The 13,911-nt window shown below is 35.1% G+C and overlaps 1 protein-coding gene and 1 pseudogene across 7 annotated transcripts in view; both read right to left on the bottom strand.

Annotated features, from left to right (window-relative positions):
• ZC3H12B (zinc finger CCCH-type containing 12B) overlaps positions 1-13,911 on the bottom strand; it is a 443,182-nt gene that overhangs the window by 141,356 nt on the left and 287,915 nt on the right. The window lies entirely within an intron of this gene.
• LOC112911209 (small ribosomal subunit protein eS27-like) lies at positions 7,621-7,938 on the bottom strand (annotated as a pseudogene).

Below are 13,911 nucleotides of genomic sequence, written 5' to 3'. Positions count from 1 at the left end.
CTTAATTCCAAAACCAGACAAAGACCCCACCAAAAAGGAGAATTACAGACCAATATCCCTGATGAACATGGATGCAAAAATTCTCAACAAGATACTAGCCAATAGGATCCAACAGTACATTCAGAAAATTATTCACCATGACCAAGCAGGATTTATCCCTGGGACACAAGGCTGGTTCAACACTCGTAAAACCATCAATGTGATTCATCATATCAGCAAGAGAAAAACCAAGAACCATATGATCCTCTCATTAGATGCAGAGAAAGCATTTGACAAAATACAGCATCCATTCCTGATCAAAACTCTTCAGAGTGTAGGGATAGAAGGAACATTCCTCAACATCTTCAAAGCCATCAACGAAAAGCCCACAGCAAATATCATGCTCAATGGGGAAGCACTGGGAACCTTTCCCCTAAGATCAGGAACAAGACAGGGATGTCCACTCTCACCACTGCTATTCAACATAGTACTGGAAGTCCTAGCCTCAGCAATCACACAACAAAAACACATTAAAGGTGTTCAAATTGGCAAAGAAGTCAAACTCTCCCTCTTTGCCGATGACATGATACTCTACATAGAAAACCCAAAGCCTCCACCCCAAGATTGCTAGAACTCATACAGCAATTGAGCAGTGTGGCAGGATACAAAATCAATGCCCAGAAATAAGTGGCATTTCTATCCACTAACAATGAGACTGTAGAAAGAGAAATTAAGGAGTCAATCCCATTTACAATTCCACCCAAAAGCATATGATACCTAGGAATAAACCTAACCAAAGAGGTAAAGGATCTATGCCCTAAAAACTATAGAACACTTCTGAAATAAATTGAAGAAGACACAAAGAGATGGAAAAATATTCCATGCTCATGGATTGGCAGAATTAATAATGTGAAAATATCAATGTTACCCAGGGAAATTTACATGTTTAATGCAATCCCTATCAAAATACCATGGACTTTCTTCAGAGCGTTAGAACAAATTATTTTAAGATTTGTGTGGAATCAGAAAAGACCCCGAATAGCCAGGGGAATTTTTAAAAGGAAAACCATAGCTGGGGGCATCACAATGCCAGATTTCAGGTTGTACTATAAAGCTGTGGTCATCAAGACAGTGTGGTACTGGCACAAAAACAGACACATAGATCAATGGAACAGAATAGAGAACCCCGAAGTGGACCCTCAACTTTATGGTCAACTAATATTCAATAAAGGAGGAAAGACTATCCATTGGAAGAAAGACAGTCTCTTCAATAAATGGTGCTGGGAAAATTGGACATCCACATGCAGAAGAATGAAACTAGAACACTCTCTTTCACCATACACAAAGATAAACTCAAAATGGATGAAAGAACTTAATGTGAGACAAGATTCCATCAAAATCCTAGAGGAGAACACAGGCAACACCCTTTTTGAACTTGGCCACATTAATTTCTTGCAAGATACATCCACGAATGCAAAAGAAACAAAAGCAAAAATGAACTATTGATGACTTCATCAAGATAAGAAGCTTTTGCACAGCAAAGGATACAGTCAACAAAACTAAAAGACACCCTACAGAATGGGAGAAGATATTTGCAAATGACGTGTCAGATAAAGGGCTAGTTTCCAAGATCTATAAAGAACTTATTAAACTCAACAGCAAAGAAACAAACAATCCAATCATGAAATGGGCAAAAGACATGAAGAGAAATCTCACAGAGGAGGACATGGACATGGCCAACATGCACATGAGAAAATGCTCTGCATCACTTGCCATCAGGGAAATACAAAAAAAAAAAAAAAAGCACAATGAGATACCACCTCACACCAGTGAGAATGTGGGAAATTAACAAGGCAGGAAACCACAAATGTTGGAGAGGGTGCGGAGAAAAGGGAAACCTCTTTCACTGTTGGTGGGAATGTGAACTGGTGCAGCCACTCTGGAAAACTGTGTGGACGTTCCTCAAAGAGTTAAAAATAGACCTGCCCTACGACCCAGAAATTGAATTGTTGGGGATTTACCCCAAAGTTACAGATGCAATGAAACGCTGGGACACCTGCACCCCAATGTTTCTAGCAGCAATGTCCACAATAGCCAAACTGTGGAAGGAGCCTCGGGGTCCATCAAAAGCTGAATGGATAAAGGCGATGTGGTTGATGTACACAGTGGAATATTACTCAGCCATTAGAAACGACAAATACCCACCATTTGCTTCAATGTGTATGGAACTGGAGGGTATTATGGTGAGTGAAGTAAGTCAATCGGAGAAGGACAAACATTGTGTATTCTCATTCATTTTGGGAATATAAATAATAGTGAAAGGGAATAGAAGGGAAGGGAGAAGAAATGTGTGGGAAATATCAGAAAGGGAGAAAGAACATAAAGACTCCTAAGTCTGGGAAACAAACTAGGGGTGGTGGAAGGGGAGGAGGGCGGGGGGTGGGGGTGAATGGGTGATGGGCACTGAGTGGGGCACTTGACGGGATGAGCACTGGGTGTTATTCTGTATGTTGGTAAATTGAACACCAATAAAAAATAAATTTATTATAAAGAAAATTTAAAAAAAACAAAAAAAGGGAAAATACAAATCAAATCCACAATGAGATACCACCTCACACCATTGAGAATGGTGAAAAATAACAAGACAGGAAACAAGAAATGTTGGACCGATGTGGAGAAAGCAGAACCCTCCTTTACTGTTGGTTGTAATGCAAACTGGCAAAGCCACTCTGGAAAATTGTGTGGAGGTTCCTCAAAGAGTTAAAAGTAGATCTACCCTATGACTCAGCAATTGCACTCCTGGGTATTTACCCCAAAGATACAGATGTAATAAAATGATGGGACATCTGCACCCCAATATTCATAGCAACATTGTCCACAATTACCAAACTGTAGAAGATGTCAAGATGTCCTTTGCCAGATGAATTGATTACAAAGATGTGGTAAATGGAATATTACTTAGCTACCAGAATGGATGAATACTCACCATTGGATTCAACATGAATCAAACTAAAGGGTATTATACTGAGTGAAATAAGTCAATCAGAGAAGGACAATCATCAATGTTTTCACTTGTACGTGTACTGTAAGAAATAGTGTAAGGTGCTATAAAGGAAAGCAGGGAACCTGAGTGGGGAAAAATTAGGGAGGAAGACAAACCATGAGAGACTCTTAACTCTGGGAAACAAACAAAGGATTGAGGAAAGGGAAGAGGTTGTGTGTGGAAGTGGTGACGGGGTGACTGGCACTAAGGAGGGCACTTGATGGGATGAGCACTGTGTGTTATACTATATGTGAGTTTAAACTAAAAAAGGATAAAATAATATCTATATCTATATATCTATATCTACAATGGAATATTACTCAGACATCAGAAAGGATGAATACTTACTATTTGCATTGGCATGGATGGAACTGGATGGTATTATGCTGAGTGAAATAAGTCAATGAGAGAAGACAATTATCATCTGGCTTCACTCATGTGGAATATATGATACAGCACAGAGGGGAGGGGTGGGACAACTGAATGGGAAGTAATAAGGAAGGGAGCAAAAGCATATGAGGCTCTTAACTATAGGAAACAAACAGGTTTACTCGAATTTAGGTGGGTGGGAGAATGGGGTAATTGCATGATGTGCATTAAGGAGGGCAGATGTTGTGGTGAGCACTGGTGTTCTATGTAACTGATGAATTATTGAAATCTACATCTTAATTATGTACACTATGTTGGCTAATTGAATTTAAATTTAAAAATAAATAAATAACTTACAAAGAAAAGGACCCCCACAACTAATAGCATACTCAGTCATTAAAAACAGAGATTTTCCTTGGATCAAGAATAAGAAAAGAAGTCCATTCTCGTCACTTTTACTCAACATAATAGTGGAAGTCTTACCCACAGCAATCAGACAAGTAAAAGGAATAATAAGCCTCCAAATTATTAAGGAGGGAACAAAACTTTCATTATCTATAGATGACATGATACTACCTATAGAAAACCTTGAAGACTCCACCAAAGCAACTACAAGAACTGATACAAGAATTCAGTAAGTTTGCAGGACATAAAATCAATGTACAGAATCCCATTGCATTTTTATACAGTAATAATAAAGTAGCAAAAAGACAAATTAAGAAACAGTGCCATTTATACTTGCAAGAAGAATAAAATATCTAGGAATAAACTTAACCGAGGAGGTGAAAAACATGTATTTGGAAAACTATATGATATTGATGAAAAAACTGAAGATGACATGAACAAATGGAAAGATCTATGCTCATGAATTGGAAGAATTAATATTGTTAAAAAGTCCATACTACCCAAAACAATCTTCAGATATAATGCAACCCCTTCAAAATACCAATGGCATTTTTCACAGAATGAAAACAAATAGTCTGAAAATGTGTATGAAACCATAAAATACCCCTAGTAGCCAAACAACTCTTGAAAACAAAGAACAAACCTGGATGTATCACAAACCCAGATTTAAACATATACTACAAAGCTATATGAATCAAAACAGTATGGTTATTAACACAAAGATAGACACATAGATCAATGCAACCGAGTGTCCAGAAATAATCTCACACATGGTCAATTAATGTACAACAAAGGAAGCAAGTGTGTACAATGGGAAAAAAGCAGTCTCTTCATCAAATGGCCTTGGGAAAACTGGACAGCTATATGCAAATGAAAGGAAGTGGACCACTTTGTTACATCATGCACAAAAATAAATTCAGAATGGAATAAAGACCTAAATGTGAGATATGAAGCCATAAAATTCCTAGAAGGAAACATAGACAGTAATTTCTGTGACATTGGTCATAAGAACATTTTTCTAGAAATTTCTCTTCTGACAAGGGAAATGAAAGCAAAATGAAACTATTAATTTAACTGCACCAAACTAAACTATTAACTGCACCAAAATAAAATGCTTTTGCACAAGAGTGAAACCACCAATAAAACAAAGAGGTAACCTACTAAATAGAAGAAAATATTTCTAAATGTTATACTTGATAAGGAGTTAAAACCAAAAATATATTTTTAAAAGTATTACAACTGAAACCTAAGAAAACAAATAATTCAATTAAAAAATGTGTAGAAGTGAGCACTGGGTGTTATACGCAACTGATAAATTATTGAAATCTACATTTGAAATTTATGTACTATATGTTGGCTAATTGAATTTAAATAAATAAAATATTTAAAAAACGGATAGAGGATTTTTTCCAAAGAAGACATGCAGATGGTGAACAGATACTGGGAATGATGTTCAATATCACTCACCACCAGGGAAATGCAAATTAAAACTACAATGATATATCACTTTACATGTCAGAATGGCTAAAATAAAAAAGACAAGAAATAACATGTGTTAATTAGGATGCAGAGAAAAAGAAATCCCCATGTGCTGTTGGTGGGAATGGAAATTGGTGCAGACACTGTGGAAATTAGTATGATATTCCTAAAAAAATTTAGATAGAACCATTTGATCCAGTAATTCCACTACTGGCCATTTACACAATGGTAAACCAAAACACTAATTTGAAGGGATATGCACAGCCATGTTTATTGCAGAATTATTTATAATAGCTAAGTATGGGAGCAGCTCAAGTATCCACTGATAGATGAATAAAGAAGATGTCACACATACACACACACACACACACACACACACACACACACACTGAGATGTTAATCAGCCTTAGAATGAGTGAAATATTTCCATTTGCAACAATATGGATGGACCTAGAGGGTATGGTGCTAAGGGAAATAAGCCTGAAAAAGGCATATACCATATGAGTTCACTCATATGTGGATTTAAGAAACAAAACAAGAAGCAAAGGGAAAAATAAGAGAGTGGAGACAAATCAAGAAACAGATTCTTAATTGTAAAGAAAAACTGATGATTACCAGAGGGGAGAGGGAGTGAGAGAATGAGTTAAATAGATGATAGGGATTAAGGAGTGCATTTGTCCTGATGAGCACAGAGTTATATATGGAAATGTTGAATTACTATACTGTACACTTGAAGCTAATTAACACTGTATATTAACTAACTGGAATTAAACATTTTAAAAATTTAAGATAAAACTACACTCTATAAAATGAAAATCATAAGGGTTGCTGAGAATATGGAAAAATTGTAACCCTCATACTTTACTGGTGAAAATGCAAAATGATTCCCTTACTGTGGGAAAGTTTGGAAGTTCTTTAAATAATTAAACATACAATTATTGTATGACCTCCCATTTCTAGTCCTATGTATATGATACAAAAGACCTGAAAACATGTACTCAAAGAAGTGCATGTAACAAATGTTTGTTGCAGTATTATTCTCAATAGCCAAAAGTTGATAACAGCCAAAATATTCATCACGGGATGAATGGATAAAGAAATTAATATTATTCAGCCATTAAAAGAAATGAAGTGCCGGTACATACATGCTACAATGTGGATGAATCTCAAAACATTATGCTAAGTGAAATAAGTCAGATATATTGTATAATTCAACATACATGAAATATTCAAGTTATACATGAAGTAATCAGTATATATAAATCCACAGGGACAGAACATAGATTGGTAGTTGCCACAGGCTAAGGGCAGAGAATCTGCTTAATGAGTAAGGGGTTTTACCTTGGAGGGATGAGAATGTTTTCCAACTAGATAGAGGTTGGTTGCACAACATTGTGAGTGTACTAAATGACAATTAATTATTCAACTTTAAAGTGATTATCACTAACTGAATTTCACCTCAATAAATTATTTTTAAGAATTATACACATAATGATGTTTACTGTACAAAAATTGGAAAACAGAGAAGCATATAAAGAAAAAATGTCATCTATGTTTCCTCATCTCAAGATGATTACTTTTAATGTTTGGTTAAGTATCATTATAATATTGTTGTTTCCTTGGAAAGTATGTTTAGAGTTATAGAAAAATAACTAATATTACCCTTGGAATTAAGCCACATAGACTGAGGACTTCCTTGAAATAATTACCTACTATAAAGTCCAACCTGATTCAAATTAGTGGCATGGCCTACCCTGAGATAAAGTAGCATCTAGGTAGAGATTCACATCCAGAATAACTGAACCAAAAGATAAATTTATGGCTCTTCTCTCCTTTTCTGTACTTTGGGTTACATCTTCTCCAAGAAATAAGCATTTTTAAAATTTAGGAATGTAAAGAACCTGGACCCTACTTTTAGGAGCATAATTCAGAAACAATAAGCAGAACTAAGCAAATTGCCTTCTAATCTTCCAGTTACCATATTTTTGGAATATGGTAATTAGAAGAATAAGGGAGCATTTGCATCAAAACAAATATAACAATTTTATTTCAACCAACATTATGAAAAAAAATTTAAAGTAAAAGAAAAGATGAATACAAATCAATTTATAAGATTAATGAAAAAATATGTGGCACTATTGTTTAAAATTAACAGGATTTGGGAGATAAATGACTAATCACATGCACTCACATTTTCATACTTTAGTAAATATTAATAACAGTTTACATGGTTTAATGATTTTTTGCCCATAAATTAAACTTTATTGAAAAACTGACACCAAATATATGAGATCACTGTTGTATACCTTACAAAATTAAAGATAATTATATCATCTTGCTGGATTAACTGGAATTATTGAACTGATAAGGCTTTCTGCCACATAACACAAATTCAGGAGGCTGTGTGGATCATTAGTGTTGCTTTCTTCTAAATGAACATCCTGTGAGTCTGACCTTTCCTCCTGTTGCTTGGCACAACATTGTTGAACAGCCTTTACAAAGAACCACTGTTTGATCATGACTGAAAACCATGATAATCTTGTAACAACCTGGACATTTTACATCCATAAAATAAGAATCTGGGCTTTGAGCTAGCCATTTCTTTCTGTTTTTCTCTTTGTCTCTTCCAAGGATGGATGTAGTAAATCTTTAGCCAAAGGCATGTTGATCCTTTCAAAAGCCCAACCAGTCCTTTATTGCTTTGTAATTTACTAAATGCTTTTACATATGCCATCTTACTCAACCATAGCAATGATACAGTAGAGAAGTAGATAACACTATATCTGTTTTTCAAATGAAGAAACAGATTCAGAGACAGACTTATTCATTCCTTTTGAAAATCTAATTAGACAATCTACAAGCCCAATGTAGGAACCATATCCTTCATGAGGAAAACAGACTGATTCAGATAAAATTTTAATTCATAATACTTTTATCTGAATTCCTATTGTACTTAAAGTATATTCTATACATTTTACTACTAAAATCTTATTTTTTGTTTATCTTACTCTGTGTGTTGTATAAATAAATACACATATTTTACAATCAAAATCTAAAAAATGAGTTTGAATCCTGATCTTGCCACATACTAGCTGTGTGACTTTGGGCAAGATGCCTAAGTTCTCTGAACATGAGTTCCCTGTGAAATGAGAATAACATTCCTGACTCACAAGGTAGTTTTCCTTGTCGAATACAATAGTAGATGCAAGTTATCTCTCTGTGCCTCCCATCAGGCTGCAATCCCCAGGAGGTCATTGCCCATATATTTAACTTCTGTTGCCTCTTCAACAGAGTTGCATTCATAGAAAATATCTGATATCTACTTTTCCATGGAGTGGAAAGTGTTGGAATGCAAACTTTTGTGACAGTTGACTTCTTATTGCTCATTGTCTAGAGCCTTTTAATCTAATATACCTAAATCTCTTTTGTAGGATCTGATTAGAATTTTAACATGTAAATTAGCAAATTAATGGCTTCCACATTCATAAACCATTTATTTATAAGAGAAATTGAGTTTTTTTCTATTTTAACCCATAGACTCCCCATTTTCTGAAATCACTATTCATAATGATTTTAGACACAAATTCTCCATTGGTGGCCTTTGTTGTTCCTATGAAACCTAAAACAAGCAGCCACTCCACTCATCGATGGAGATAACGTACTTTAAGATCCATAAAGCCTGCAATTATATTATTGAGGAGGTAGTGGAAGAAACATAGGAAAGGAAAAGTAGGGAGTACAGAAGTGGCCACAGACTTTGGATACAGAAGTCTATACCAACACAGTAAATGTGATAAATAATCCCTAGATAAATAGGTATCTTCTTTTACCCCATCATTTATATATTGATTATGTTGCATGTATGAGGGTGATAGGTCTAAATATTATGCTTCTGTAGTTAGTTTCTTCGATCATCTTAATGTGTGTTGCAAATACTATTTCCTTAATCTTTCATAATCCATAGGGCTATGAAAGAAGCATTTGCATTCTTTTTTTAAAGATTCCATTTATTCACTCATGAGAGACACAGAGACAGAGAGGCAGAGACACAGGCAGAGGGAGAATCAGGCTCCATGCAGGGAGCCCGACGTGGGACCCGATCCCGGGTCTCCAGGATCACGCCCCAAGCTGAAGGTGGCGCTAAACCGCTGAGCCACCTGGGCTGCCCAAGCATTTGCATTCTATCTGTGTGATTGCTTTAATATGGTTAGCAGTATCAGTCTCAAATATGAAGAAATTTTCTAAAGTTTTTAATTACAGGTAGTTAACATATAGTATAATAGTTTTAAGTGTACAATATAGTAATACAAAATTTATATATAACACCCAATACTCATTATAATAAATTCACTCCTTAATCATCATCACCTATGTAACCTATTCCCTCACCCATCTCCCTCCAATAATCAACCGTTTGTACTCTATAGTTCTCTACATCTTAGTTGGCTTCTCACTCTTTTTTCACTTTGCTCCTTTGTTCTGTTTCTTAAATTCAAAATGTAAGTGAGATCATATGGTATTTGTTTTTATCTAATTAATTTTACTCATCCTAATACTCTCAAACTCCATCCACATCATTCCAAATGGCAATATTCCACTTTTTCATGGCTGATTAATATTCCATTATTCCATTGCACATATGTGTATATGTATGTATATATATGTATATATAATTGTTTAATAATTTAATTTATTTTAAAAATATTTAAGATATATATCTATATCTCTACCTATAGATATATATCTTACATCTTCTTTGTACATGCATTGATCAATGTACACTTGGGTAGTTACCATAGTTTTGCTATTGTAGATTAAACTGTTATAAACATTGGGGTGCATGCATCTTTTTGAATTAGTATTTTTACATATTTTGGATAAAAATCTAGTACTGCAATTGCTGAATCATAGGATACTTGTATTTTTAACTTTTGAGGAAACTCCATACTGTTTTTCAGAGTGGCTGCACCAGTTTGCATTCCCACTAAAGTGTAAAAGAGTTCCCCTTTCTCTGCATCCTCACCAACACCTGTTGTTTCTTGTGTTGTTAATTTGAGCCATTCTGACTGGTGTGGTCTAATTGTAGTTTTGATTTGTATTTCCCTGATGATGAGTGATGTTGAGCATCTTTTCATGTATCTGAAGGCTATGTGGATATCTTCTTTGGAAAAATGTCTCTCCATATCTTCTGCCTATTTATTAACTGGTTTGTTCATTTTTGGGGTGTTTTATAAGTTCTTTATATATTTTATATATTTTGGATACTATCCCTTTATCAGATTTGTCTTTTGCAAATATCTTCTCTCATTTCATAGGTTGCCTTTTACTTTTGTTGATTGTTTCCTTTGCTGTGTAGAAGCTTTTTATTTTGATAAATTTCCAATAGTTTATTTTTTCTTTTGTTTCCCTTGACTTGAGAGACATGTCGAGAAAGATGTAGCTAATGGCCAATGTCAAAGAGGTGTGAGCCTTTATTTGACAGTACACGCCTGTGTACTCCTCTAGGATTTTAACATTTGAGGTCTCACATATAGGTCTTCAATCCATTTTGAAAGGGAATAGAAAGGAAGGGAGAAGAAATGGGTAGGAAATATCAGAAAGGGAGACAACATAAAGACTCCTAACTCTGGGAAATGAACTAGGGGTGGTGGAAGGGGAGGAGGATGGGGGGTGGGGGTGAATGGGTGATGGGCACTAAGGGGGGCACTTGACGGGATGAGCACTGGGTGTTATTCTGTATGTTGGCAAATTGAACACCAATAAAAAATAAATTCATTATTTAAAAAAAGAAATTTATTTTTGTGTATGGTATATGAAATATATATATGCCATTTTTAAATGTCACATACCGTTTTGATTGCGGCAGCTTGGTAATATAACTTGAAGTCTCGAACTGTAATAATTTTTATGACAAAAATGCTAATTTCTCTTTCTGCTGCTTCATTATTGGTGTATAGAGATGCAACTGATTTCTGCACATTGATTTTCTATCCTGTGACTCTGCTGAATTCATGTATGAATTCCAGCAAATTTTTGTGGAGTCTTTTGGGTTTTCTGAATAGAGAATCATGTCATTTGTAAATAATGAAAGTTTGACTTCTGCCTTGCAGATTTGGATGACTTTCATTTTTTTGTTGTTGTCTAATTTCTGAGGCTAATACTGCAAGTATTATGGTAAGTAGTAATGGTGGGAATGGACATCCTTGTCTTGTTCCTGAACATAGGGGAAAGGCCCTCAATTTTTCCCCATTGAGAATGATATTAGCTGTGGGTCTTTCACATATGGCCTTGATGATGTTGAAGTGTGTTTCTTCAATCCCTACTTTCTTGAGGGTTTTTGTCAGGAATGGATACTGTATTTTGTCAAATTATTTTTCTGCACTTATTGACAAGAACATATGGTTCTTCTCCTTTCATTAATATGGTGTTTCATAGTGAAAGGGGCTTTAAGGGAAAGGAGGAAAGCAGAGGGGGGGAAATTAGAGAGGGAGACAAACCATGAAAGACTCCTAACTCTGGGAAACAAACAAAGGGTTGTGGAAGGGGAGAAGAGTGGACGGATGCGATGACTGAGTGATGGGCACTTGATGGGATGAGCACTGGGTGCTGTAATTAATATATGTTGGCAAATTGAATTTAAATAAATGAAAGAAATTTAAAAATAAGATGTAATTTGGTGTTTCATATTGACTTGCAGATATTCAATCACTCCTGCAGCACAGAATAAATCCCACTTGATTGGGATTAAATTATTCAATCCCACTTGAATAACTCTTTTAATGTACTGCTGATTTGATTTGCTAGATTCTTATTGAGAATGTTTGCATCCATGCTCATCAGAGATATTGTTCTATAATTCTCATTTTCATGGAGTCTTTGTCTGGTTTGGGAATCAATTTAATGTTCTCTTTGAAGAATGAGTTTAGAAGTTTTCCTTCCTTTTGTATTTTTTGGAACCATTCACAAAGAATAGATATTAACACTTCTTAACACGTCTCATAGAATTCCCCAGGAAAGCCATGAGGCCAAGGCCTTTTATTTGTTGGGAGATTTTTTTTTTATTAATAATTGAACTTCTTTGCTGGTTATGGGTCTGCTCAAATTTTCTATTTCTTCCTTTTTCAGTTTTGGTATTTTGCAAGTCTCTAGAAATTTGGGCATTTCTTCAGGGTTGCACCTTTTGTTGTCATATAATTTTCATGGCATTTTCCTAGAATTGCTTGTATCTCTGTGATGTTGTGTGTGATCTCTTTTCGTTTATAGTTTTATCTATTTTAGTCTTTTCTCTTTTCCTTCTGATAAGACTGGTTAGGTGGTTATCAATTTCATTAATTCATTTGAAGAACCAGCTCTTAGTTTTATTAATCTGTTGTACTGTGTTTCTTGTCTCTATATTATTAATTTCTGCTCTAATATTTATTATTTCCCTTCTACTGGCTTTAGGCTTTATTTGTTGTTTCTTTTCTATATATTTTAGGTATAAGGTTAGGTTGTGTATTTGAGACTTTTCTTGCTGCTTGAGGTAGGCCTGTATTGCAATACACTTCCCTCAGATGACTGCCTTGACTTCATCCCAAAGTTTTGGATTGTTGCACTTTCATTTAAATTTGCTTCTATGTATCTTTTTTATCTCTTCTTTATGTTCCTGGTCATCCCATTAATTATTTAGTAGGATGTTCTTTACCCTCCATGAATTTTTGTCTTTCCAAATGCTTTCTTGTGGTTGACTTCAGGTTTCATAGCGTTATGGTCTGAAATATTCATGGAATGATCATCATTTTTTTACTAGTTGAGGACTGATTTGTGGCCCAGTATGTGATCTATTCTGGAGAGTGTTTTGTGTGTCATTCAAAGCCATTGATTTCTTGTTGATTTTCTACTCAGATGATCTACCCATTGATGTAAGTGGAATATTAAATGCCTTACTATTATTGTATTATTATCAATTAGTTTGGGATCCCTGGGTGGTGCAGCGGTTTGGCGCCTGCCTTTGGCCCAGGGCCCGATCCTGGAGACCCGGGATCGAATCCCACGTCGGGCTCCCGGTGCATGGAGCCTGCTTCTCCCTCTGCCTGTGTCTCTGCCTCTCTCTCTCTCTGTGACTATCATAAATAAATAAAAATTAAAAAAAATTTATTATCAATTAGTTTATGTTCATTATTAATTAATTTATATATTTGGGCATCCCCAAGTTTGGGGCATATTTACAACTGTTAGATCTTCTTGATGAATAGACCTCTTGATTATGATATAATGCCCTTCACCTCTTTTTCCACTCTGTTTTAAAATATAGTTTGTCTGCTATAAGTATAGCTATTTCAGCTTTCTCTTGACATCCATTAGCATGATAGATAGATCTCCATTCCCTTACATCCAATCTACAAGTGTCTTTAGGTCTAAAATGAGTATCTTTTAGGCAGCATATAGATGGATCTATTTTTTAAATCCATTCTGATACACTATGTCTTTCGTATGGAGCATTTAATCCATTTACATTTAGAGTGATTATTGAAAGATATGAATTTAGTGCCATTGTGTTACCTGTAGAGTTAGTGTTTTTGGTGATGTTCTCTGGTCTTTTCTAGTTTTTAATACTTTTGGTCTTTGGTACTCAAATTACCCCTTACAATTTCTTG

The sequence above is a fragment of the Vulpes vulpes genome, chromosome X (genome assembly GCF_048418805.1).
Source record: "Vulpes vulpes isolate BD-2025 chromosome X, VulVul3, whole genome shotgun sequence".
NCBI lineage: Eukaryota > Metazoa > Chordata > Mammalia > Carnivora > Canidae > Vulpes > Vulpes vulpes.
This window is presented reverse-complemented; position numbering and strand designations above follow the sequence as displayed.